Source organism: Canis lupus, chromosome 15 (assembly GCF_003254725.2).
Source record: "Canis lupus dingo isolate Sandy chromosome 15, ASM325472v2, whole genome shotgun sequence".
Classification (NCBI taxonomy): Eukaryota; Metazoa; Chordata; class Mammalia; order Carnivora; family Canidae; genus Canis; species Canis lupus.
The window spans coordinates 28220533-28246286 of record NC_064257.1 but is presented as its reverse complement, the minus strand read 5'-3'; the positions used below and the strand labels follow the sequence as shown (position 1 = coordinate 28246286).

Genomic DNA, 25754 nt, shown 5'->3' with positions numbered 1-25754 from the left:
GGGTTATAACCTGAAGTTTAAGTATTTATGAGGCCATATTGATGCAAATAATTAGCTAAAGATATAAATTGAGAAGAGAAGAAACTAGCAAGAAATTTCCAAATAACTATGCAGATACTCTACCCTCAAGAAGGTGAAAAGTAAGTGTAAGTTGTGCATAGTGAATTCATTTCAAAGAGTGCAGTATGACAACAAGTTTTTTAAAAAGGATAGAGATGCCTGGGTGGCTTAGTTAAGCACCTACCTTCAGCACAGGGTCCTGGGGTTGAGCTTCACATCGGGCTCACTGCTCAGTGGGGAATCTGCTTCTCCCTCTCCCTCTGCCTCTTGACGCTGTGCTCTCCTGCTCACGCACAAGCTCTCTCTCTCTCTCATAAATAAAATCTTAAAAAAAAAAAAAGGATAACTTTAAAGGAACCTAACAGTACTCCTGCCAGGTGATCAAGATTAATGTAGAGAGTAGTAAGTTTATCTTACGCACTCTTAATTATAAGGATTGAAAAGGCACATTACCTATGCCAATGCTAAATCATGAGAAAAATATTAGATGGACAGCAATTAAAGAACATTGTACAAAACACATGACCATTACTCCTCAAAACTATCAAGGTCATCAAGACAAAGAAAGTCTCGGAAACTGCCACAATCAAGGGAGCTTAGGGAGACAAGAATAACACATGTAATGTGCCATTCTAAATGAAATCCAAAAATTTAAAACAAGAAAAGAGCACTAGGGAAAAACTAAAGAAATCTGAATAAATTATAGAAGTGAGTTAATAATATGTCAATATTTGTTCCCTAATTGTGAGGAGTTTGCCATACTAAAGTAAGATTTTTTTTTTTTTTTTAAGATTTATTGATTTTAAAGAGAGAGTGTTTGCTTGCACATGAATGTAAGGGGGGTGGGGCAGAGGGAGAGGGAGAGAAAGAGTCTCTGATTCCTTGCTGAGTGCAGAGTCCAGTGTGTGGCTCCATCTCACAACCCTGAGATAATGAATTGAGCAAAAAATCAAGAGTTGAGTGCTTAACTGACTGAGGCACCCAGGCACCTCAGTAAGATTTTTTTTTTTTTTTTTACTTATTTATGATAGGCACACAGTGAGAGAGAGAGAGAGAGGCAGAGACACAGGCAGAGGGAGAAGCAGGCTCCATGCACCGGCAGCCCGACGTGGGATTCAATCCCGGATCTCCAGGATCGCGCCCTGGGCCAAAGGCAGGTGCCAAACCGCTGTGCCACCCAGGGATCCCAGTAAGATTTTATTAATAGATAAATTAGTTGAGTTGGTATATGGGAACTCTGTAAAATTGTTAGTTTTCTAAAAAATCTAAAAAACATATTTTAAAATAAAAAGTTCAGGTGTGTCTGGGTGGCTCAGTGGTTGAGCTTCTGCCTTTGGCTCAGGGCATGATTATGGGGTCCTAGGAGAAGTCCCGCATCTGGCTCCTTGCAGGGAACCTGCTTCTCTCTCTGCCTATGTCTCTGCCTCTCTTTCTGTGTCTTTCATGAATAAGTAAATAAAATCTTTTTAAAAAATCAAAGTTCATTTGAAAAAAAACAATCTCTCATCTCTTTAATCAAATTATGAAAACAATTTTGTTGTTGTAATACTATGGGTTTTTTTGCTCTTATTATTGACAAATTAAGCATATACCGAAGCTATAGATTTCTGGAAGGTGGCTTTGAATGTGACTTACCTTTCCAGTGTTCTTCTTATGGCTCTAATTGCTTGTCTATTTAATTATTTTTGGATCAAGTATTTATTCTTTGAGTATACATTATTAATTAGAATGTTTGAGAAATTTTCGACTAATGACAGGTTTGGTGTATTTGACCAGTAAAATTGAATTTGAAATGACTGGAATAAAAATTAAAACTCCCTAGAAGCTTATGCACACATTTAGAATGATGACATGAGAGTGTATTCATAGTTAAAATGTATACTACTGAAGGACTGGTGGTTCTTATACCCTAACCAAAGAATGTAAACTTCTTGTTTGAGAATCACTCTTTTTTTTTTAATTGACTTGGTATTAAAGTCAATTTAATTTTAGAATAAAATTGAGAATTACTCAATTTAAAGAGAGAATCACTCTTTTTTTTTAATTGACTTGGTATATTTTATTAAATCAACTGTGATTCATAGCAGACAACGTTCAAACTGCAAAAGGTTCTCTAGGGCTACTGGCATATCTACTTGGGCAGCTTCTTAGAGATTAGCTTTTTCACGTTTGGGAACTTCTGGATGATTTTCTAAAGGTCTTTTTATGTTGTTCATAGCCTGTTGAATTTGGGAAATATGCTAGAGAACTAGACGCATTTTAATAGTTTCCAAGTCCCTTGTGTGTTTTGCATGGCTATTTTCCAGAGATTGAATGAGACTTTTCCTAATATACAATGCTTCTTCACTCCACTGGTGAAGAATAGGTTTGACCTTACTCTTTTAAGTAGAATATAGCCTGCTGTCAATATGAAGTAATTTTATTTTCTTATCAAGTTTGCTGCTCCACAATATATTTAGTGACTACCAATCCCTGTTTTGCATTCTTAATTGCACTGTGTCCATAACTCTTTTATGTTATAGCATGTTTTTCTTTGCGTGCTATTTTTTTGTCTGTTTGATTGATTTTAAGCTTTCCTGTTGAATTCTTTCTAAGGTCTTTTAGGAATGGTTAGTATTTTTCTTCATTATTTTATCACCTGAGTGCCTCACACAGTGATTTAACATAATTATTAAAATTTTTGTGTGGCTGGATAATACTATGTAAAAGAATTGATATTTCTAGGCTTTTTCAATAGATGAAAGCATAGTATGGTTTGATGAAATGAATATACCCTAAAAATGTCAGTTGTGGACTTCCTGTTGACTCTGGGGGACTCTGGGGTTGAAGTACTGATTTATAAAGTTTTTTTTTCCCTCCACAAATTTAAATGTATATGATTTTAAAACACTCCCAAAAGAAATAGCACATGTAGTGTGTTTCACTGGAGCCAAAAGACATTTAAAAAAATAGAAAAGACTGTGAAATAGTTGTCCAGAAACTCTGCACTCAGTAATTTGATGATAGAGAAGAATATATTGTTTTCATGACAGTCACACTCAACTTTCTTACCAATCTAAGGGAAGATCCAATAAAGTTGGCTACTGGTGTATAATTTTAACATTTTTACCCTTGCTCTATATAATGAAATAAAACCTCTGCCTATTCCTAAGAATTCCTGCCCTGCGTAATAGCATGAACTTATTCCAAGGGTGTTTTTGGCCTTGAGCATGGCCTTGACATTCTTTTATTTGAAATTGCATTACTTTGTCCATATGGAGTACATAGTTTTTTTCTTACACACCTTTTTTTTTTTAACTTTGAAAATTGGCTCAAATATTTTTTGATCCGTGAAAAAACATACATTATAAAATATTACATTTTTAAGATTTACACTAGGATGTTTAGTGTTTGGACAACAAATTTGAAATCAGATTACTTGCCATAATTGTAACTTTAGAGTTAAAAATATTGTTTACGTTAATGCCTTTCAAACCTGACTTTAAAGCTTACATCTAACATAAGTCTGATTAATATATAAACTCTTTAAATTATTTTGTTTCTGGGCAGCCTGGGTGGCTCAGTGGTTTAGCACTGCCTTCAGCCCAGGGAGTGATTCTGGAGACCTGGAATCGAGTCCTGCATCAGGCTGCCTGCATGGAGACTGCTTCTCTCTCTGTCTGTGTCTCTCATAAATAAATAAATAAATAATAAATAAATAAATAAATAAATAAATAAATAAATAAATAATAATCTTTAAAAAATAAAATAAACTATTTTATTTCTATCCAGAAATGTAGCAAAATGTTAATAGATGATACACAGAGCAGATAGCAATTCTGAAAGCCAGAAGCAATTCAGATCATTTGGATTGGAAATTTGTTGTATCTAGATATATCTAGATATATCTAGAAAGATTTATAAACATATATTTTTAATTTATCTATAATTATTTCAGTTGAGGAAGTATATTATTTTTTAAGCAGTGTTTTAATCAGTTTGTGTATCTGTAAAAGGAGTATTATTCCGACAATGGAGTTCAAGTGATCTCTTAAATCATGTTTATCTAATTCATAAATTATTAACATAAGTTATAAAAAGCTTTCAAGTGGTTTAAGAATTTTTAAAATAATACTTTCTGGCAAAACAGTTTATTATTTATAATGCAATCAAACTCTTGAATCAAAGATGTCAGTGCTAAGGATTAGTATTAAATTTTTCTGAAGTCATTTATAAATACTCTATTTTCATGGAAATCAATAAATTCCTAATTCCTAATTCATAAATAAGTAACTGGGCTGAGGCTTTTATCTGTAGTGTTTGACTATAAAGAATAAATAAGAAACTCATTTGATTTTGGAAAAACAAAAAAGTTTGCTAATCCTATTGAATTGTTTTCAAAGTCAGGGTTCCAATGTTTAAAGAAATTTAAGAGTTTCCATGTATTATACCTTAATCTGCTTGTGAGTGAGGTGTCTATAATTGGATCTATTGATGGTGTCTTTTGAGTATTAATATTTCAGCTTTTTTTGAATATACTTGTATTTCTGCTCTTTAGTCAAAGGTGCATTGTATAACATGAAATGATGTACATTTTTATTGTAATTATCAGGAATATTTTACCTTGAGTAGAGCAGACAAAAACAGTAACATTTTTTATTTGGTAAAATAACTGAATTTATGAATAAGCAATTATAAGCAATTGAAAAATTTATTTTAAGAAAATAACTGAATGAAATTTCTTTTGTATAGATTTTTATTTATAATGTTAATATGGATTCTAAGGCTTAGCATAGTCTATTTTTTTATTTATATTTTTAAAAATTTGTTTATTTGAGAGAGAGAGTGAGCAAGAGAGAGAGCAGGAGCAGAGGGAGAGGGAGAAGCAGACTCCTCTGCTGAGCAGGGAGCCTGAAATGGGGCTTGATCCCAGGACCCTGAGATCATGACCCGAGCTAAAGACAAACACTTGACTGAGCCATCCAGGTACCCCTCAGGACACTTTTCAAAAATACATTCTTACAATATATATTTTTTTGCAATGATTTTTGAAACTCACCTTCCATCAAAAGCATTTTTAAAAACAATTTATTGTACAATTGTGATAAAATACATATAATGTAAAATTGTCATCTTAATCATTTTTAGTGCACAATTAAAATAGTGTTGAATACATTTATATTGTTCAATTGATCTCCAGAACTTTCTCATATTGCAAAACTATTGTTTTTCTTTCTTTCTTTTTTTTTTTTTTGTTTTTTTGTTTTTCTTTCTATATGTGTGTGTACACATGTATAAGTACATATACTATACATAAACACATACACATATCCTCTTCATATACATCAGGGAATTGTATATATATTTAGAGATTTTATATAAAATCCTGATATGTATATGTGTATTTTATATATGTGTGTATATGTGTGTATATATACATGTTACAAAGAGTGAGACTGGAGGGAAGGATATATCCTTAAGGTGTTAACAGTGATGGAATTTATGCATTTTACTCTTTTTAACCTTTGCATTCAGATTTTTCCACATGAATGTATAAACTTTTTGTTAAAAGGAGCAATAAAACTTAGTTTGTATTTAGATATCTACATTCTTAACCAAAGAAGCAATGTTTTTATTCCATTATTTCATGAGGAAATGGTAATAAATAAAAGGATCAGGTATCTTGTAATTCAAAAACAAGACGCATGGTTTTTCAGATCATGTACTATGTCATGCAGAAAATAGCATATACGTTTGATGCTTTGATTTTAAAAACAACCTACCTTACACTTGAGAAATGTTTAAAATTTTTCACCTCTGATTTTTGTCATCAGATGTCAGTAATGATTTAATATTTACTTTTGGACGTGTTTTTTTTTTTTACTGTGGTGAAACTAAATTTTACCAAAAAATTTATCATTTTAACCATTTTTAAGTGTAATAGTTCAGCAGTACTGTGCAATCATCAGCACTGTTCATGTCTACAGCTTTTTTTATCTTCCCAAACTGAAACTCTATACCCATTAAAAAATAGCTCCTCGTTCTTTTTTTTTCCCCAGTCCCTGACAATCACCACTCTATTTTCTTTCTCTATGAATTTGACTAATTTAAGTACCTCATATAAGTACAATCATACAGAAATTGTCCTTTTGTGTCTGGCTTATTTTCAGCATAATGTCTTTAAGATTCATCCACATTGTAGTATGTATCAGAATTTCCTTCCCTGTAGAACTGAATAATATCTCATTGCATATATATTCCACATTTTGTTTTTACAGTCATTCTTAGATGGGCACTTGGGTTGCTTCCACCTTCAAACTATTGTGAATAATGCTGCTATGAACATGGATCCATGCATATCTGTTTGAGTCCCTTTCAGATTTTTTGGATATGTACCCAGAAGTGAAATTGTTATATCATATAATAATTCTATTTTTAATTTTTTGAGGATATGCCATATTGTTTTTCATAGCAGCTTCAGCATTTTATGTTCCTACTAATAGAGTACTGGAGTTTGAATTTCTCTACATCCTTGTTATTTTCTGTTTTTCTGATGATAGCTATCCTAATGAGGGGTATCTCATTGTGATTTTGATTTGCATTTCTCTAATGATTAGTGATATTGAACATCTTTTCAAATGCTTATGCACAATTTGTATATCCTTTAGAGAAATGTTTATTTAAGATCTTTGCCTATTTTAATTGTGTTGATCTTTTTTTGGTGTTGAGTTTCAGGAGTTCCTTAAATATTTTAAATATTAACCCCTTATCTGATATATGATTTTCAGATATTTTCTACCATTCTGTGAATTGCCTTTTCATTCTCTGGATTATCTTTGCTCAGAATTTTTAAATTTGATGTAGTTTAGTAGTTCCAGATGACATATCCAAGAAACCATTACCTAATGCAATGTCGTGAGGCTTCCCTCTATGTTCTTAGAGTTTTACAGTTGTATGTTTTACATTTAAGTCTTTGATCCATTTTGAGTGAATTCCTATATATGGTGTAACTTCATTCTTTTGCATGGACATGTCGTTCTCCCAGCATCATCAGTTAAAAAGATTGTCATTTCCTTCCCTGAATGATCTTGCTACCATTGTCAAAAATCATTTTACCATATGGGGGCACCTGGGTGGCACAGACAGTTAAGCACCCCACTCTTGATTTCAGGTTCAGGTTCTGACCATAGACCCCTGATCTCAGGGTTGTGAGACCAGCCCCACATCAGGCTCTGGACTCAGTGTGGTCTGATCAGGATTCTCTCTCTCCCTCTACCCCTCTGGCTCATGCTCACTTTCTCTCTTTCCAAAATAAACAAACAAATCTTGAGAAAAAAAAATCATTTAGCCATATATGTAATTGTTAGACATTTGTGCAATCTTTTATTCTCTGTACTCTTCTGTTCTGCGTCTGTTTTTATGTTAGCACCGTACTGTTTTAATGACTGTGACTTTGTGGTAAGTTTTAAAATCAGGAAGATGAGATCTCCCATTTTGATTTCTGTTTTAAGAGTGTTTTGGCTATTCAAGGTCCTTTGAGTTTCAATATAAATTTTAGAATGGATTTTGTTATTTCTGCCAAAAATGCCTTTGGGATTTTGATAGGGATTGCACTGAATCTGTAGATAACATTGGGTAGTATTGACATTTTAACAATATTAAGTATTCTAATCCATGTACACAGGATGTCTTCCCATTGATTTGAGTCCTCTTTAATTATTTTTGGTAATGTTTTATAGGCTTTAGTGTGCAAGTCTTTCATTCCATTGGCTAAGTTTATTCCTAAATTAAAAATTTATTATATGTTATTATTGCGAATCTGTATTCTCTTCAATGCTTCAATTTTAGAAGGATGTTCTATATAAGTTGCTTTTTATTAAACTTCTCATAAATATTTCCTATCTTCTAGCCTTATGTCTCTTTTATTTATAAGCAAGATGCTATGTCTATGTTTATTTTATTCTTCATCATGTTGCAACTATCTCCCATGTTGTAAAGTTGGTCACCCTAATAACATCTTAAGGGTAAATAAGTTATGAAAATTTAAAAATGTGTAATTGTTGAGCTGATTTTTTTAATAAAATAAGCCACATTTTTGGACTGCTATAGCTAACATCAAACTAAGAGAAAATAAATTATTTTATAAATCATACATAGTGACAAAGTAAGTAAATATCCATTCTGATTAATGCTATTAAAATAAATTTCGAATAACATTAATTTTGCTATACATTCAGATTTTTAATATTTTAACTGAAATTGTAACTTGGGAAAAACAGTATTTTATAATAAAGCTTGCAGAGAACCACAAGTTTAACAACAAATAATTAAAAAGCCAATTTCTGTGTAGACCTATATCATAATTATGTAATGGAAATCAAATGCTACCCTTTCCCACAACTTAGTTTTTGCCTTGTTAGTTGAAAAGAATAAGAAAATGAGAATGTCCGTCAGTTGGAGAATTTTTTAGTATATTTCTCCAAGTAATATAGTAAGATGGTTTCAAGGTCTGTCTGTCTCTCTCTCTCTCTCTCTCTCTCTTAAGATAGTAAGGGATTTGTAACTACAGAGAATAAAATAATGGTTACCAGAGGGGAGGGGGCGAGGGGGTTGGGTGTAATAGGTGATGGGGATTAAGGAGCACATTTGTGATGAGCATTAGGTTGTATGGAAGTGTTGAATCACTATTGTAGACCTGAAATTGATATCATACTGTATGTTAGCTACCTGGAATCTAAATAAAAACTTTAAAAAAAAGATAGGGATTAGAAAGGAGGAAGATGGGCAGAGATGAAGCAAGCAATAGGTCAGAAAGAATCAAGAGAAATAGAACAATATAGAAGAATGCATTAAAAGGGGAAGAAAAATAGAAAGAAAAGCAGTAAAAGATAAGTGGAAAATATATAAATGAAAATATCAGGAAAAAAATAGATGACAAGAGAATTGAGATATACAGTATCCACCACAAACTCAAAATATATAAATCTACACAAATGTATGGAAGTGGAAAGCAAATATAATTTGTTAAGGAAGAAAGAGAGGGAGGGAGTAAGAAAGGGAGATAGTTTAGGAAAGGAGAGGTAAGGGGAAGAGGAGGGAGAGGGAGAGGAGTTTCCAAAAGGTAATAAATATTTTACATGAGAATTGACTCTACTGAGATGGCCACCAAACCATTACATAGGAGACAAACATTAGTTCAAAGAACAAAATTGACTATATGAAGGAATCAGGATGGCTTCAAAGAGAAAATAATGTTTAACAACATATTCCATATTTAGGAAACTCATATGAAAGAGATTTAGATAGTTCTAGTAGAAAAAAAAACAAACCAACCAACCTCTGGGTAAAAGGGGCAGCATGTGTAGAGGTTTTAGAACAAAATCCAACAGTGTGGATAGTCTTTTTTGTCCTTAAGGTTGCAGTCTGGTCAGGGTAGGTGTCACCTGAAAAAGCACTGCAGTCAGATCTTGTTAGAGGAGGTCATCAAAAGGATGTGACCTCTGACCCATGAGTGAACCGGAGCAGTGGGAGGCTCCTCACACCCTCTTCTGTGCTTAGAATATATGTTTTGACATCATTACTATAGTGGGAGCTGTTTTCAAGGACGCAGCCTTGAGGGACTGCTCAACCTAGTTAAAACCTCTTTATTAGGGATTCCCGGGTGGCTCAGCAGTTTAGCACCTGCCTTCGGCCCAGGGCGTGATCCTGGAGTCCTGGGATCAAGTCCCACATTGGGCTCCCTGCATGGAGCCTGCCTCTGTCTCTCTGTCTCTCTGTCTCTGTCTCTCTCTCTCTCTCTCTTTCTCTCTTGAATAAATAAATAAAATCTTTTTTAAAAAAAACCCTCTATATTAACCTGTAATCTTAGGACTCATCTTGCAGCCACCCAAGACAAGCTTCCTATATAAGTTCACTTGCGTATTAAACTTGTCACTTACCCATCTGGAATGGCCTGCTTCTTCTGTCTCTCCCTGTCCTTTGCATATGGGGGCCAGTTTCAGGCTTTATCCTGGATGTTCCCAAGGGTTCAAAGTAACACTTGCAGATCATGTTAAAGATTTGGGTGTTATTCTTCAGGTGTTGATGAGTAAATAAACTGTCGTAAGCAGGAGAATGATACAACTATGCATGATTTAGGTAGAATTGGCAGCTGTAGAAGAGGTTTTGATGTAGTAAATTACTTGACACAGAGAAATGAAACATAAGGTTCTTGTTATGCAGGTTAGAAATGCTGAAAGCTAGAAACAATGCCATGATAGCTAGAAATAAAAGATTTTAAAGAAGTTAGAATCAATAGATAATGATCAGGATATTAGAAGTAAAGGAAGAAGGTTATACTATTTATAATCACTAAGTGTCTGGCTTGGCAAACTAGGTATGTGGTGATGCTTTTGTGAAAAGCATACCTGACTAGTATGACGTGAAGAGTGATCTTTCTAAAATGCAAATGTGATTATTTTTCACCTCAATTTAAGGGCCCTCTATGATTCTCTATTCAAAGATGAAGTCCAAACTCCTTTATATAGCGTAAATGACTCATTATCTATCCAGACACATGGTTTCTTTATGCCCTTCATACCTCACTCTACACTTCTACTATACTGAATTACTCTCACTTATCCAAATGTATGAGGCATATTTCCCCTGGGGCTTTGTTCCCAGTGCCTGGAAATATTCCTTATCCTTTTAATCAGGCTTTATTTAGCCTTTTCTTAACCATTACTTCCTATAAGAACCAAGTTCTAATACCCTAAGATTAGTTTAGGTATCACTCATATATAGTTGTATATGGTCCTGATTTTATCACTGCAATATATTGTTAGTAAAATTGGCAATTTCTAAGTGGAGATATACATCTGAAATTCTTAAAATATGAGCTTGTTCACTACCGTAATTATTTATTAACTGAGAGGCTCAAAGCACATTTGTGCAATGCAGTTGGATAATCAGTTGTCATTTGCTTCATGTCTCTTCGGCCACCATGGTCATTATAAAAACAGCAACTGAGGGGTGCCTGGGTGGTTCAGTTGGTTAAGCCTCTGCCTTCAGGTTGTGGTCCCAGGGACCTGGATGGGGCCCTGATTAGGGCTCCTTGCCCAGCAGGAGCCTGCTTCTTCTCCCTTTCCCTCTGCACCTCCTCCTGCTTGTGCTCTCTTGCTCTCTCTGTCAAATAAATAAAATCTTAAAAAAAAAAAAAAAACAGCAATTGAGAGTGATAAATAGCTTTCCTCCTTCCCTTCTTTTCTTCCTTTCTTTTCCTTTCATGTTCTTTGAAAATCTGCTAGATAATTATAATTCCCAACTGGGATACTGAAGCTCTTCCTTTGGGCTCTTGTGTTTTTTTTTTCCTCAATGACAGCTACAGCGTTTGCCACTTCTGAAAAGGGAAAGAGCCTGGAGCATTTGCTCCAGTCTTTCTTTTTGTCTCTGCTATTTCTTCTCCCCTCCACCCCCCTGAATAAAATGATCAGCTGCAGGATAAATGGAGGAAAAGTGGAAAATTTGATTTACTTTTTCTTTTGGCTCTCCAGTCATTACATCATATCATCTTTGTTTCCCTTATAATGTATACACCTTTGTATACTTTGTGTATAGATTTTTGTCTTGGAAGCCACAATTTGTTTGTTAATAAATCGTTAACCAGATACAGAGCATTACAGAATGTCATGAGGAAAGTTATGGAAGGATAAGGTTGGGATTTTTTTTAGCAGCATTAATAAAAGATACATTAAAGTATGTATACTTGGATTATGTATGCATCTTGAATTATGATGCTCTTAATTGTCCTTTCTGATAATGTAAACATTGTTTTATATAGAAAACTTAAGAAAAAAAATGAAAATTTCTACAACCCCCTATGTTTTGTGTATTGCCAACACACCAAGTAAAGTGTACTAAGTCTTAAATCCAGAATATTATTAAAATTCTAAAATAACTATCTAATTCAGCAGAAAAAAGATATTATATCACAACATATCATTCAACTGAAATAAACAGAATTCAAAAATGGCTTGTTTTTATTTAGAAGCAGAATGATTATGAACCACGATTTAATTTGGAACATCTTATTTTCTTAAGGAGGATATTCAAAGAGTCAAGATTTACTTCTGTGGTCACATATTAGGATTTACTTCTGTGGTCACATATTAGGATTCTGTATTCCCTTTTCTATTTGTATATAATTTCTGAATTTTAACTTATGTTGAAAATGACGCATTTCTTTGTGGAACTGCATTAAAAGAAGTTGATTGTTAATAAAAAAGAAACAAGTATTCATATTAAGGTACTGGAATTTAAAGCAAGGCCTTCCACATACTATACAATGAAGTAAAATGGCTTTAGGACCTAAAGAAGACATGTTCTATACATATATGTTCTTTAAAACTGCAAAAGATATGATTTAATATGTTAGCTGAAAACTTTGAATGTTTCTCTCAGATAGAAATGTATATAGCATGATAGTATGGATTCTAGACTGTAGTTTCAAAGAAAGCAATAGTGAAAATGAATTTCATGCCAGTAGACACTTTAAAAACTAGATTTAGCAGCAGTCACATTAGCTTAGATAATGGGAGAATTTTTCTTCATTGAAAATGCTCTGTGTCGCTTAAGAAGAACTTACTGAGGCAGCCTGCCATCTAGCTTTTTCACAGAAAAACAGGCTTACAGACTGCAGATGAGAGAGTCTGGAGCAGAGACAATTTTAACTTAGCCATTCCTAATTTATCTCAAGCATTTTCAATTCATCTTCACTGCTCTATGCACACAGGAACACCAGATTGCCATCCCTGGGGAACAGAATGCAACCAGGGATCTGGAGAGCTGTCACATTCCAAGAAATATTTAAATTGTGCTGATTTTCTTCTGGAGAACTGAGCCCAGGGAATGAAACTCTCCATCAAGTCATAGCTTTGCGGGCAATAGATCAGAGGATATTGCCAGTTTTCTAATGGATTATTGTTATCGGGCAGGTTTTCTCTGAAGGTACGTATTTTCTCAATTCATTACCCTCTCCTATTTATCAGGTAATGATCTAATGAGCTGGAGATCCAAACCGGTAAAAAAGAGAAAGATGTTAAGTAGTCAGTATTGACTAAAGAATGACACTTTATTGCTGCATGTTTATAGGTGAATAATCTGACTCCGTTAGTAAAGATTAGTAGGGTACAGTTTGAATTGCATTGTCAGCAAAAACAGGCAAAACCAAAACAAAACCGTGCTGCAGACTGCATTATCATAAGTTCATATTAATTCTCTTGAGGATTTTTTGTAGCTGCAGCGTATAATGAAGGGAAATACATACTTTGGAAACTCAGCTAACCTTATACATTTTAAAAATATTTTTACATGATCATGATGTTTCCTCCGTATATTCTCAAATACAAACTTTGTCTCAGATGCTGCTGTTAATTTTGGTGCCATTGGTATTTATGGTATATAAATATATGAATGATAAAAGTATTTAATTTAAAGAAACTCCAGTGGGAGTCTTCATGAGACTATTATATGGGTGTACTTTTCTGGCTTTATAGGTCTTTATTTTTAAGTTTGAAAGAATCTTCCTAAAATTAATTGCTACATTTTTAGTAAAATATGCATACCATAAAAATTTGTTATTCAACTTTGTTCTGTGAAGTGAAAAGCCTCAATACATTTATGAAGTACACAAAACTACTTAGCAAAGTAAAATGTGAAAAGCTGGCAAACTTCTGAATATTAACTGAATCAATAAAAATGGAGAAAGCCCTATTCTACACTGAAATTCAGCTTATTATACCTAAGATATATTAGAACAGGTGACTACTGTGCCTGTTTCCTAGAAGTTAAAGGTATGTGTGTGTGTGGGGGGGTGTTTTGTGTCAGAAAGTGGATGGAGCTGTAGGACAGAAAGCAAGCACATAGTCATCACGGTGAGTTTATGAAAACTGAAGAAATATTTTAAAAGATGATATTAGGGCTTCTGATGTTTTTAGGTGTTTTATTATTGTGTGAATAAGCTCAGTGAAACCTACCATGGGGTTGATATTCTTCTATGTTAAACATAACTATTAGAATGGCTAGAATGGCAGGTGTATTTGACCTGGGGTGTGGTATATTTGCTTCTGTATGTGGACTGGAACACAGAGTTTGTGGAACCATCAGTGGGTTAATCACAGGCTCGGGAGAGGAAATGGTGGCTCAGCTTCACAAGAGCACTTGTTAAGTGTGTTCTCATTTCTTTGGAGCATTTGAGAGACTATTAGAAGAATAAAGGAGAACGAGGAGGAGGATTGAGTCACCCAAATAGTTACTTGGAGTTTGTTTTCTCTTATCCTCAGAGGGTTTGTAAAAGGCAAAAAAAAAAAAAAAAAAAGATGAAGGAGAATTGAATCCTCAAAGAGTTCTTTTAAGTGCTTCTTTTTTTCATGAATCTTACAAGAATTGCGGAATAGGGGCTTAAATTAAGGTTTCCCTATGGATTCCTCCATTTGGCAGGCTTTCTCTCCTTTATGGAATATTTTCCCTCCACTCACTTAAGAAAAAAAAAAAATGAGCTTGCTCCCAGTATGATTTCTTCCCCAGTAACTCGAAGCTCTAATTTAAATCTACAGAAGTATGCTCTCGGAAACTGCATACACTCCTGAGTATCTCAGAGTTTTATAATTCACTGTCTTATGAATGTCAAAGCTAAAGTGATTTAACATCATTTATTTATTTATTTGAGCGTTGGGAAGTTATGACAATAGCTTGGAAATATATCCTTTAATTTATATTTTGGGTGTCAGATGAATAGATCAAATATGAAAATCAAGAGGGGCAGTTTTAGTTGTCAAACTGCAATAAAAATTTTTATTGCTCTGACCTCTTATTAACCTTTTCTACCATATCATGCTAGTGTCTCTTGCCTCCCTATAGGGTTCATTCACTTACCCAGCTATCTAAATCTTCTCAGCTTCCAGGTCAGGTGCTAAAACTTGTTTTACTTCATCTAATGGTGAGTTCATTGCGAAAATATATTACTATAATTTCATTTTATTAGTTGCTGTTAAATATTTAATATTTATTGAGTGCTCACGATCTGTTTGGTGTTTCACAGCAATATGTAGGAAGAAAGTATGTAATGGCATTTTTCTCCTAAATCAGCCAGTTTATTAATATTTCAGGACTCCTAATTGGTGCCCACAGAGAAAGGCAATTAAGGCTGGCTCTTTAGTGGCTGCTTATGTGCATGTAAGATGTGAAATGTCCTGTATTCAGTCAATGATTTGCATCCAACTTTACCATGGATCCCAGAATTCTCATCTAATTGTATTCAAATATTCTCTTAACTCTACTCCCTATACCAAAGTGTCATCATGGGTAGAACATTGGATTGAGGGTAAGAAAAACTAGGTTTAAATGTGTTAAGCAAGTTTGTGTAAGTTAGTTTGTCTCCTACCTACCTCTCTCCTATTGAGTATATAATAGAGATATACTAGAGATAATATAATAGAGACAATGGCATCTACTTTTTAGATTCTTGTGGGTAGTAGAGATCACACACATTAACTAATAAACACATAGTGTGTGTACAACATATGTTCGATAAACAGTACTTATGTCTGAATGCATTTTATCATAGAGTTTCACATACAGAATGTACCAATTGAAATTACCTTGACTCATCTTTCTTCAGTGATGCATATGTGTGTAGGGATGTGTGTGATGTGTATATTTGTATTATCATAGGTCCATTGTTCAACAGTTTTAAAACTGATTTATTTATTTATTTATTTATTTATATTTTTTTATAAATTTTTATTTATTTATGATAGTCACACAGAGAGAGAGAGAGGCAGAGACACAGGCAGAGGGAGAAGCAGGCTCCATGCACCGGGAGCCCGACATGGGATTCGATCCTGGGTCTCCAGGATCGTGCCCTGGGCCAAAGGCAGGCGCCAAACCACTGCGCCACCCAGGGATCCCTTAAAACTGATTTAAAAAATAATGTATTGATCATGTAGTTATTGCTCAGCACTAAAATACTCTATAGAAGTATAGATAAAATTAGAAATTAAGATTAGCTTGAGACATAGGTTGCTATATTCTCTATGGCTACAAACAGCTAAATTTTCAACCATAACTTACCAGAGAAAGCAGATAGAACTATATCTCATGTTCCCATTTTTTCCCCTCTCCCAAAAGATATGGAAATAGAAGACAAGCCAGTAAATCCTCTTGCTCATTATGCTGTGCCCTTTGCCCCTTTTGTTTGCATTTTATTTTGCTACAGTGGCTTGTCTAGTGAGATGGCCTTGAATTCTAACGGCACAGAATAGTTTAAGGATATGAACCACCCCCTCAAGGAACAAAGCAAACACATGAATACTTTTATTAAAACAAAAGACAGCTTTTGCTTTGAAAAAATGCTAAACATTTTTTTAATGAGAGTGAAACTGTTAAATGTGAATGTTCAATACAGCCAGATGTTGACCTTAACTGTGAATTTGAAGCTTTATAAAAATAGTATGCAAATCCAAGCTAGAAACTGCTTTCTTTAGGTCATAAGACTGCTGAAAAATTCTAAGTCTGAATTTCTCAGATACTTTTCATATTGAGTTAAGCATATACAGAAAACCTACTTTAATATTCTGAGTTATATGGGGAGATAAATTAAGCATCATGCATGTCTTTTTTATATCTTTTATTGGAATTTGGAAACAGATGTACAAATGTCCTCTTTATAAATGGGAACCACCAAGTAATTATTTTGAAAATGCATTATAGGAAATTATCTTGTACATTATGACTAGATCAAAATGTGGATGCAAAAGCAAGTACCTGCTGAAAAGCTATTCTTCTCTTTTCTTTTTTCTTTTCTTTTTTTCTTTTCTTTTCTTTTCTTTTCTTTTCTTTTCTTTTCTTTTCTTTTCTTTTCTTTCTTTCTTTTCTTTTTGAGTCAATATCTGTTGTCAGTGCCAATCCTGTCTTAATATCAATGAATCGACCTACTCACCAATAAAATGAAAGTTTAGGCATCTGGCTTCATTCTCTATAAGACCCTTGAATTTCTTGTTCTATTGCTGTTTGATTCCAAACTTTGGATATTTTGACTCTGTGCTTAAGGAGATTAGAACCTGTGTTTTAATTCCAACTCAATTTTCCAATCTGTAAATGTGTGTGGGAGGGTTATAATAATATTCATATTGTGTGGAATGAATAACAAAATATCAAATAGTATTGCAGGGGCTTGTTGATGTAAGTACTAAAAAATGGTACTAAGTATTGGTGTACTATCAGGGCATCACCATCTTCAGGCCGACTCTTGATACTGGGCTTCCTGTTATTCAGTATGATTATGGGACTTCCTTTGGGGGACCTAGGTATGTGTTCACCTACAGTCTTCCTCTGCCTATGGCTTCCTCTAAGTAAATATTTTCATTAAATCAGCCTTGCCCCTTTGACTTAACCTTAAATAGGTTAGCTGCCAATTCTTTGAGGTGTTCTTCCCTCAGCATATTCTTAATGGGAAAACAGATATCTCTGAGCTTAGTGATTCTCTTCTTGTGTCTCAATTTGTATCGACAAATACATATTAAAGAAGACACAAAGATACTGGTTCACATGTCGGGTATAATATCTTCAGGCTTCTAGAACACAGGCTAGTAAACTTTTTCTGTAAAAGGCCAACTAATAAAAGTTAGGGGCTGGATTGTCTCTCCATAAAATTCATATGCTTAAGTTCTAACTCCTAGTACTTTACAATGTGAGTGTATTTGGAAACAGAATTTTTTAAAGAAGTTATTAAATTAAAAAAGGTCATTAAGATAAGTCCTAACCCGGTATGACTGATCTTAACCCAGTATGACTGATGTCCTTGTAAGAAGAGACATAGACACAGACATGCATGGAGAAACCATGTAAAGACACCAGGAAAAGGCAGCTCTCTATAAGCCATGAAATAAGCCTCAGAAGAAACCAATTCTCCTGACACTTTGATCTCAACATCTAGCCTCCAAAATTGTGAGAAAAATATTCTGTTGTTTAAGCCACCCAGTCTGTGGTGCTTTGTTCCAACAGCTCTGGAAAACTAACAAAGTGTAAACATTTTAGATTTTTGTGGGCCCTGTAGGCTTCCTGTCACATTTTCCTCCTCCTCCTTCCCTCTTTATCCTTATTCACCCCTTTAAAAATATATACCAAAAAACAAAAACAACAAACAAACAAACAAAAAAAAAAACAGGAAAACAAATGCTTTTAGGGGCCATATTTGGCCATGAGCATAGTTGGCCAACCCGTGTTCTAGAACAGAAAGATCCTCCAAAATTTGGGCAAAAGATAGCCCTAAACTTCCATGTTCAAGATAGTCAAGTCTACTTTGCAGATAACCACTGATTTTTAGCCTAAAAATATAACATTATCCTTTTCTTCTGCCAAAATCCTTCCAAATACCTTAATTTGATATGGATATCTATAGAGCACATTGCCTTCACTCCTAATGGACCCTTTAAAGCCCTAAAATTAGAATGACATCCAAACAATATTAATCATATCATTTTGCATTTGTTGAGTACATCCTGTGGGCTGCAGACTATTCTAAGCACAGCATATATTTTCTCATATTAATCCTACCAACAGCCTTGCAAGGTAGTGTTATAACCATTTTCCTGATGTGGAAATCGAGACACTGAATGATGAAGCAATTGCCTGTGGCTGCTTAGCATAATTAGCTTAGTGGTTTGGATAGAGAATCTTAGGCTCAGAGTCTGGCATTTAACCATTATACTATAATGGTTTCAGATCAAGGCAGAGTTTTATGTTTACCATAAGAACAGCTGTGAAAATATTGAAAAATACATAACAAACAGCAATTCAGGTGAAAGAGAAGGGAAGTGATGCAGTGCTTATTTCAATCCCATATTTTTATGTGAGTGTAGTAGGCATGATAATTTTCTAGTTAATTATGTAATTTCTATTTCTCTTTTTTTATGGAGAACATGAATTATGTTTTAGGACTTTTTTTGTCTTCAAAATATCATAGTGAATGAGTACGGTTAAAGAGGTTAGGTTTATCAAAGAGAAACTAAAGAACAAGATGGTATAATTTTAAAGCTCACAGAGTTTCACATTTAATTTTGCATGTAAGAAAGTTAATGCTCAATTTAATAATTTCTATTATATGGGGAAACAATGAATAACCAAATTGACTACTGGGTATATATAATGTATTATTTCTAGTTATTTTCATGGAATCAACAGGTACTTGGTTTGAATGTGTTCAAAGAACGACCTGTTCAAATGAAAACTTTGCCAGGTGGCAATTCTGCTTTAATTCTAGGAAGCATATGTTGTGTGTTGTGTGAATTCCTGGATTGTCCTTTTTAATTTCATCAATACACCTGATATGCCTTCAGTATTTCTGTAGAACTGAGTCATATTTTCTAGCCATATCTGAATTTGATAGAACATCTTTGAAAAGAAAAATAGGCCACTGCTACTATCCATTGTAAGTACAGTTAACCTACTTCATAAATTATTCTTCTGTCACTATATTAACACACAAAAAAAATTCTTGTGATATTGTCAGATGTCCACATTGAATATAAAGAATTTAATCATCATAAAGTAGAAGGTTGTCTGTCACCTGCCAAAATCTATCAAAGTAAATAAGAACTTTTAATAGTTTCAGCCATGAATTATAATGTCTCATAATTAAAATATATGCATGTGTATATGTAGAACCTTAACAAAGCACTACTATTGTTTAGAAAATTATTGTAGGGGGTCTTGTTATTCTAGGCTCTATTAGGTCTCTGGACATTGTAGAGCAAAACCAAAGTAAACTTTCTTTGGTTATATTTATTGGGATAGGTAGATGACTATGGACATTCTATTGTTCTGGAATTATTTATCCTTAATAGGAATTTATGTTTACTCTCTCTAAAATTTTGGTATTTAAGAAGTAAGTGAGCAGTCATGTGTATGTGTCTGTATCTGAAGGCATTTGTAATGCATGTCTGTGTCACGTGTGTTTGTGATTTTTTCCAAGAATTACCCATGGGACATTTGAAAAGCAGATCTTAAGTTCACAGGCAGTATATTGAGATTCATCCCAACTTACCAGCAAGGAGACCTTGCAATATTTGGAATTAAAACCTTAAATACCATCCTGGGTTATCTTGCAATTCTCTCTCCCCTTCCTTTTACTGCATTCCTCACAAAATACCCTAAGCTTTAGAAAATGTTCTACCAAGAATGCTTTCTCCTTTGGATTATTCTTGTGGGGTAAAATGTGGGAATATTTTAGGAAAGGGAAAATCTTTATGAGAATTGGCAGAATTTACATGAAGGGATGAAGGTTTGCATTGCAAAAGAAGACAATTATTTTTAGGTTGTCAACTGGGGTGGGAGTAGGCTGAATCTTGAGAATAATGCTGAGAACTGGGATATTCCCATTAAAACAATTCTCTGAAGTGTTTAAGTTCTTATATATTCTCCTTTAACTCTGAGAACAGTTGTATTTGGCTTTAGTTACAACTCTTGTTTTCATTTTGAAACTCCTTCTAGCTCTCTCCAAACATTTGGTCAACACCCACATAGATCATAGGGTAGAGTATAGGCTAAATCTAGACTAAAGGAAAGATTTTAATCTGCACATAGAATCATAGACAGGCATGCATCTGCACAACCAATATATACAGCCCGACAGATATGCAAACAGGAACAGGCTGACAAGTAAGTGTGTAGAAGGATTGACAGATAGGAGCTGACAATGGGACAGGGATGGATGGACCAATATACAGGAACAGGCAAACTGACAACCAGCCAGAAACATACTACGGAGAGATGTGGATGACTAGGCAGGCAGATAAGCACACACAAGCAGATACAGACAGCAGAGAAATTGATGAAGAGACAAGGAAGACAGAGACCCATGCTTCTAACATGGCAGGCAGTTCTGGCCACTAATTGGCAGCCCAACATAGATACAAACATGGATGGGAATGTGCCCATACACTATATCCAGAATTTTACCTTATACATTCATGAGACAAGTTCCAGTAATAAACCATTTTTATTGCTTTTTAAAGGATTATTTCTAAGGTACCTTCATCTATGCATTTTTGCTTTTCCCTACATGGATGCAGTAAAAAGAATCATGGATATGTATGAAAAACATGTTTTGTCATACTTTTTAGTTTTATCTAGTACTTCTGTCTTTGGATAAGAGAAATCAAAATAGTGAAGTTATTGTGAGCATGCTGTTGAAATGTTACCTTAAGGTCTTTTTAAGCCCTGTAATATAAGAGTCAAGTCAGAATTCAGACAAGAGAATGATCAATTTTCTTTCTCCAGGAGAAGCAACAACAATTATAAAACAAACAAACAAAAGAACAAAACACTTGTGCCTTGGAAGCATTGTTAATGCCAAAACAATCATTGCCACCTTTAGTGTTTTGCTGTGGGTCACAGAGACCTCTTCTAAGTTGTAAAGGCACTTGATATTTTTTGTTGCAATAAAATGAGAAAAGCAGGGGGAAGTATGATGCTCCTTTGGTTGAATGCAATTTTAATAGCTTGAATGGACATATATGAAACTTTTAAAGCCTTAAAGAAAGTTTTGAATATTGCATTATATGTAACTATTGATTTGAAATAGTTCTTCAAAATGTTGTATAATTATAAGAACTATAGGATTAAAGGATGTCAAAATTTAGTAGTTATTCAAGAGTTGCATTTTAGAGACTTGGAAGAGTATATAGACTATATAATTAAATACATGTTAAATTATCACTTGATAAATATTTTGCACGTGGTATCTTGCCAGTACTTGTAATCATTCTTCATTTTCACAGGTGGGAGGGCATACACAACCTGCTCTGAACTTTAAATAATCTTTCATACTAGTTTAAAACTACTCTTGTGCCTCACATCTAGTGCTTTTACAAATTAACACCAACTGAATAATGTGATTTTTGTTTTCCTATGAGGTTACTTTTTGGGGGAGGGTATTTTCCTTTTTATTTTAGCCTCTGGAAAGGATACATGCTTATATAATGAACTCCACCTTTTAATCAGCTTTATTAGGATATAATTTACATACCATAAAATTCATCAGCTTTAAGTATATGTTGTTCAATGACTTTTACCACATTTGCTGTTTGTGCAACTCTCCCTGCAAGTGAATTTTAGAACCTTTCCATCACCACAAAGAGAAATCTTGTGTCTATTTAGAATCGTACTCATTTCTCATCCTGACTCAAGTCAACCACTAATCTACTTTCTGTCTCTCTATATTTGCCTGTTCTGGACATTTCATATAAATGGAATCATACAGTACGTAGTCTTATATGTCTGGATTCTTTCACATAGCATACTGTTGTTGAGATTTATCCATGTTGTAGTACCTTTTTCATTGCCAGATAGTATCTCATTCTTTGGACCTCCCACATTTTATTCATCAATTAACTAGTTAATGTATGTATGAATTATTTCTGAGTTTGCTTTTTGTAGTTGTTCTCTCTTAAAGAGTGAAGATTGTGTTTATTTTTTCTAGCCTCTCTCTATTCACAGAATGAATGTATGCTTGGAAACTCATGTTCAAATTAATTTACTATTGAGGTTTGCAAGTCCACTTTTGTAAAAGTAAGAATGAAGCAAAGCTAACTAATCAAAAAAGTTTTTTTATGGTAGTCTATTAAGGTGATGCATAATGATATTTTCTATCCTGATAAGCTTTAAGGTTACTTATAAAAAATGTAATACAAATATATTAAATATAAATAATATTAAATATAAATCATCTTACTCAACTCACATATAAATATATACTAAGTAGAAATAAAAATAAACTAGTTAGTTTTTTGATTCCTAGGTTTAAAATAAAAATAAAAAGTTCTTGAAAAGTTTTGATGTTCTCTGATTCAATCAACTGTTACAGAAATACAAAAACTGCAGATAATTAGCTTTATTGTGTCTTTTTTTTTTTTTTTTGGTAACAGATTTTTCACTTAAAATGCATTTTTTTATTTCTAGAAATTTTCAATGCCTAATCCTACTTGCTTCCATGAATTACCATATGAAAACTGTTTTAAGTTTTGATATTTAGGGTTGGCTAACTTACTGAAGACAGTGTAGGTATTAATTTTCAAATCATATGGATGACTGAGGCTACCTATGAGTGAGCCCTTTTATCTCTATGGTTCCTATCTTTCTCTAAATTGACTGATATCCCAGACAGCTTGTAAACCTTTTTATGAGGTTTATCCTTGATGATGATCTTTCTCCTTCATTTATTTGTGATAAATTGACATGGAACCGTGATTTCATTCATATTCTTATTTTGAAATAGGTAATTTGGATGTGAAACAAAATCTGATTTTCTGATACATGTGTGTGGCAGAAAAAAAAATCCACTTAAAAGTAAACAGAATTTGATGCAACACTTTCTCTTAGTTTAAGCATGACAAATACACATCTTTCCAAGATACTTTTCTTTTGTGCATCTTTTCAGGATACATTATTTTTATTATTTGTCCTTTTTTCCTTATTTTTACTCAGCCTGGGTAGTTTCATCCACTGCTACATCTTAAGCTTCATTTAGGTCAACAACTCTAGTCATGACTTCATTCCTTTGATACTGATCTGGTAGCTTCAAGTTCAATATGCAATAGAAACTGTGTTTATAAAAAATAAAAAAAATAAAAAATAAAAAAAAAGAAACTGTGTTTATTAAAATAAAGCAAAAACAAAAACAAAACACTTATTCAAACACATATTCAAGAAAATACAAAGGAGAAAATAGTGCCTATATTTTTAAAATGAATTCAGATGGTTTTCCATTCTATAATGCACACTCTTGCACCAGGAATACAGAGAATTTTGGATCTATTAAATGCTCTGTTTCCATCACTATTCTACAGGTGCTATGAAACAAATCTAGTCCATTTTTGCTGCAAATATGGCCCAGTGTTGGTTCAATTGAGATTATTTTAGGAAAGAGTGCCATACTCAAGCAGCTTTCCTATAAAGAAAATAAATGTGTCATATTTTCAAATTTGTTACAATGATACCATTAAAATTTGCCGTGTCTATTATAATCTGAACTTCTTTTATAAAAAATTAAGTAGCATATTCTGTTATTTTAGAAAAACAGAGGATTAGTAACCTAATTAAAGAAGTCCTTTATTTGACTTTAGCATCTTTCTTTTTGAAATAGAATAGTAATTTTATTATGCTTTATATTTTAGAGAAAAACAGACATTGGCTAAAATTATAAAACCACAATGTTAACATTTTTCTTGAAGTTTGGCAGAACATCCACTATTCCCACTCTGTTTCAATTTAACTCAGTCGCTGATTCCCAGAAGCAATCTAGAAATGTTGTAATACATCAGCCTAAAGAAAAACCACACATACTCTCATGAACTGTCCCATTCTGACACATGTCCACCACCCACAAAACACTATATCGGTTGGGTTCTCTTCATTATGATTCTTACATCTCCATGGATTAAAAATGTGATGAACTGTTTTGGGTAAAAAAAAAAAAATGTTTTCTCTTAGCTTTTGCTACGTAGACACCATTTAAACAGATTGTGATGGCATCATTGAGGGCATGGACATATCAAGAAAATTTTGGGTATAGTTTTTAAATTGAACTTGAGTAAATATCTTAAATTACTACATGCAAAAATGGGACTGATACTTACAGTAGTCTTCTGGAGCTCCTCAATTTCAGCCAATTTTTTTTAAATTACCTGATCCTGCCCTGCATCCCACCAGATTAGTGTGGGATAACTATGACCTCATGACCTAAACGGTAGTAATTAGATTCCCTTTCCCTGGAATCCGGACGAGAGTTATAGGAACTCCAATCAGTCTTAATTTGGTATCTAAACTGGGTAGTCAAGTAGGGCAGGAATTTGGCAGTCATTACTGGGCTATGTGCAAATGGGACAGAGCAAGGCGGTCTGCAGAGAACAATACAGTAGAATGAAGCTCAGGGAAGGGGGGTGGTGGTGAGGCACTCCACAGTTGCAGAGCTGGGAGGCAGACATAGTCATAGCCTGAGTAGCTTTTCTGGGTCCTGGCTGCCCTCACTTTCTGTTCTTGGGTTCTGGGAATCATCCAGTACCCTGTATCACTCCAATTGACCTGAAATAGGCTCTTTGCACTACTGCTAATCACACTAACCTACTCATTACTGCAGTCTATTGCTCTTTGAGAAAATTATTTCAGCAGTTGTGGGTTTATTTTCCCCTTAAACAGCCCTCATTTTCACTTGTTTCTTGTTTTAATCAGAAGAAAAATTTCCATCTCCTCTTCAAATATATAAATATATATTTATCTGCTTCAGCCTAGAGGTACTCTAGAATCAAAATGTAGGCTGCTGGTCAAGAGAGTAGTCTCTGGAGCTAGTGGTAATGGGTTTGATGCTCAAATCTATCATGTATTATAACTGTATATATTTTATTTCTTTAAGCGTTCTGTGTCTCCTTGATTTAAGGGTCCAGAAAGGTGAAATTAAATATCTTCTACTAATGAGTTTCTTTTTATCCTTGTATTTCCTATAGATTTGTTAATGCATGTTGAAACTATTATTTGAATTGCTGATATTCATAACTCTTTTATCTGCTATATTATTTGTACCATTTAATATTAAAAGAGCCCTGATTTGTCACTATGAATGCTATTTGGCCTGAATTCACTCTCGTTTGTTATTTATATAGTGAATTTTTCTTTTTTTTTTTAAA

General features: G+C 33.7%; 1 protein-coding gene across 2 annotated transcripts in view; it reads left to right on the top strand.

Annotated features, from left to right (window-relative positions):
* Positions 1 to 12728: 12728 nt before the first annotated feature.
* Positions 12729 to 25754, top strand: part of MGAT4C (MGAT4 family member C) — a 717101-nt gene continuing 704075 nt past the window's right edge. For both annotated transcript variants that reach the window (XM_035698743.2, XM_049094033.1), the window contains exon 1: positions 12729 to 13023. The gene's annotated coding sequence lies outside the window, so the exon portion shown is untranslated. The remainder of the gene's footprint in view (positions 13024 to 25754) is intronic.